Source organism: Coenobita brevimanus, chromosome 55 (genome assembly GCF_032717465.1).
Source record: "Coenobita brevimanus isolate Jiangsu-jjx chromosome 55, ASM3271746v2, whole genome shotgun sequence".
NCBI classification, from domain to species: Eukaryota; Metazoa; Arthropoda; class Malacostraca; order Decapoda; family Coenobitidae; genus Coenobita; species Coenobita brevimanus.
Genome location: NC_137008.1, coordinates 17,885,938 through 17,889,567, shown reverse-complemented (window position 1 = coordinate 17,889,567; position 3,630 = coordinate 17,885,938).

Below are 3,630 nucleotides of genomic sequence, written 5' to 3'. Positions count from 1 at the left end.
AGCGCAATCAGTGACATCCGCAGCAGGGCCTGACAGCAGAGCTGGTTTACCCCTGCCACATCATAATAGACCCATCCCCTAATCCGCACCTGACCTGACTAGCTGATCAGACCTAATGTGGGAGAATATCCCCTCAGGGCTGCGTCATCATTTATTCATTCACAATTTCTCTCCACTTATTTTTGTCACGCACAGCCACTCTTCCTTGCTCAAGAGACATCCCTCTCGCATCCAGCGCTCTCTTCACACTGTCCATCCATCCTATTCGTGGTCTCCTTCTCAGCCTTACACCTCTCACATCAGATCTAGTTATGTTTTTCATCAATCGCTCATTATCCATTCTCTCCATATGCCCAAACCATCGCAACACCCTCTGCTCAACTCTACCAGCCATCTCCCGAACAACTCCAGTTCTCCTTCGCACTTCATCATTTCGCACTCGATCCATACGCGTCACTCCACACATACTCCTCAGACACCTCATCTCCATTACATTCAAACTTTTCCTCTCTGCTACACCCATATCCATGTTTCAGCCCCATATAACGCAGTCGGTACCACAACACCCTCATACAGCCTTCTCTTTACATCCATTCTAAGCAAATGACATCTAAACACTGTTTTCATTCCTCCCAGCACCTCACCTACTTCATTCATTCTAAACTTCACTTCTGCATCTATTCTTCCATCCACAGCAACATGTGACCCTAAATATTTAAAACACTCTACTTCCTCAAGCAACTCATCATTCTAAACTATATTCATCCCCCTACCATCTACCAACCTCGTTTACTTCATCACTTTACTCTTACTCTTATTTACTTTCAATTTCCTTCTTTCACACACCCTTCCAAACTCCTCCACCAACTGTCTCAATCTCTCCTGTGAATCAGCCACCAGTGCAGTATCATCTGCAAACAGCAGCTGCTTCAGATTCCACCCTCCACCATCAACATTCACCAGACTCAGACCTCCACCTAAAACTCTTGCATTCACCTCCCTTACAACACCATCCATATAAATATTAAACAACCAAGACGACATCACACATCTCTGTTGCAGGCCCACTCTCACGGGAAACCAATCACTCACAGCATTTCCCACTCTTACACACGCTCTACTATTTACATAAAAACTTCTCACCCCTTTTAGTAACCTGCCATCAAGTCCATACAATCTGACAACAGTCCACAAAGCATCCCTATCAATCCTATCATACGCTTTCTCTAAATCTATAAATGCCCAAAACACATCCTTGTCTTTCGCTAAATACTTTTCACACACTTGTCTCACAGCGAACACCTGATCCACGCATCCCCTCCCTCTCCTAAAGCCACACTGCTCATCACCAATCACTCTCTCTGTACCCTCTCTAACTCTCATAATTAACACTCTACCATACACCTTACCTACAACACTCAACAGACTTATACCCCAAAAGCTAGTACATTCATACTTATCAATCTTACTAACCAGTCAACAATAGTCACTCCACCACCCTTCAGGCATTCCACAGCACACCCATCCATACCTGCAGCTTTCCCTGTTTTCATCTCCTTTACTGCCTTCTCCACTTCCTCCTTCGTGATCAAAGAATCATTCTACTCTCCCAACACTTTTATTCATTGCACCCTTCCATCCGCCACAATCTCAGCACCTTTCATCCTTTACATTTAACAATCTTTCAATATACTCTGCCCATCTCTTCTTTACTGCATCAGATGAAATGCAGCATTTGTAATTATTTATCAGCAGACCTAGTTTACAGTTCCTCGATAGTGACTTCATAGCTAGGTTAGGCAAAGTATTAAGTCATGCCTAATGGTTGACTGAAAGGGTCCTCCTTTGCTGTGAAATTTCAGAGCTCAGCATTTTTCTTGTGGGCTAGGTGTACTTCCTTTTCAGTGCCTGGTCAATAAATGGGAGAGGTGGGTGTGTAGGACCTTCATCTTTTCCACACTTTTTTCTCACTTGTAGAGTAGCCACATGTACCTGCTAGTTATTCCTCTGCACACTTATGGAGGAGGCATTTAGTGATGGATCTGTTCGTCTAGTATGTGTACGTGGCTGAGTGAGTGCGTCCATAACAATTTTCTGGGAATGAAATCTCCTGAACCCATTGACGAATTTCCATTAAACTTTTACTAGTGATGCAGTATGAGGAGATGATGACTATATTAGGTCAGTTAAGTCAAGGGGTCAAAGGTCAAGGTAATATGAGGTCAACTTAATTTATCATTGTGGGTGCAATATCTCCTGAACCCTTTCAAGGATTTCGACCAAAATTTTGTCAGTGATAAAATATGAAGGAACAATGCAATGCTTATGTCAACAAGGTCATCGGGTTTGGATCATGGTAGTATGGGGTCTGCTTAATTTTTCCATTTGGGCATACAGCCATAACACTTGTTGGCACGATATCTCCTGGTGGATGGATTTCCAACAGACTATTATCTGTGATGCAGTATGAGAAGATAATGAACTGATTAGGTCATCTAAGTCAAGGGGTCAAAGTTAAGGTCATATGGGATCAACTTTATTTATTCTTTGTGGGTGAAATATCTCCTGAACCACTCAACGGATTTTGACCAAACTTTTGTCAGTGATATAGAAGAAAGAGATGATGAACTGTTTAGGCTAGCAAGGTCAAGGGGTCAATAGTCAAGGTCATATGCGTGTAGGCGCGATATTTCCTGAACGCCTTGACGGATTTCGATCAAACTTTAGTCAGTGACAGAGTATGAAGGGGAGATGAACTGATTAGATCAGTAAGGTAAAGGGTCAAAAGTCAAGGACATATACGGTCAACTTAGTGTATCTTTAGCCTCATTTCAACCTTCAGTGAACACTGCCATGCAGAATGCATGGCGAGTCCGTGTGCAATGTTTGGCAGAGGATTACCGAACGATGCTTTGCGTCAACAGCTCGGGGCCCAAGATCTTGGCGTTTCATTTCATTCATATTATTTTCTCCATATCGATCGTAATACGCTTTCAGTTACCACTTCTTCAAGTAACTTCATGTAGTTCTCTATCTCACTCTGTCTGTCTGTCTGTCTCTGTCTCTGTCTCTGTCTGTCTGTCTGTCTGTCTGTCTCTCTCTCTCTGTCTCTCTCTCTCTCTCTCTCTCTCTCTCTCTCGACGGCCCTTTTAACTCACTTTTCATATCTAGCACTCGCGTTTCCCTGACCACCTAGGTTTCCCTCTACAACCTATTATTATACTTTCTCCATTCCCACTTTCTGCTCTTCATCTCTACCTTCTCGTCCTCACCTACCCTTTCCCTTCACCTGCCACCGGCCACCTGTGCCCCTCTTCACAGCTCATTATCATTAGCCTTCTTATCTAACTTTCGCTGAATAGTTTGTTAGCCACTTAATCCTTATATTTGTTTACATTTTCCCCTTTCTCTTCCACTCACCATCTTGCAGATCCACTGAACTCAAGTCTTACCGACATGACACCACAGAATTTTATGAACAGAACCTCCTGACTTCGTCCTCTCCCCTCACTCCGCTCTCATTTTTCTCCTCTGTCATTTGTACTGTCTTCCGCCCGTCGTCCTCCCTCGTCTCTTCACTTTCCTAAATTTGTTTCTGTTTCCTGTTACTTAATACAGTATCCATCCAAC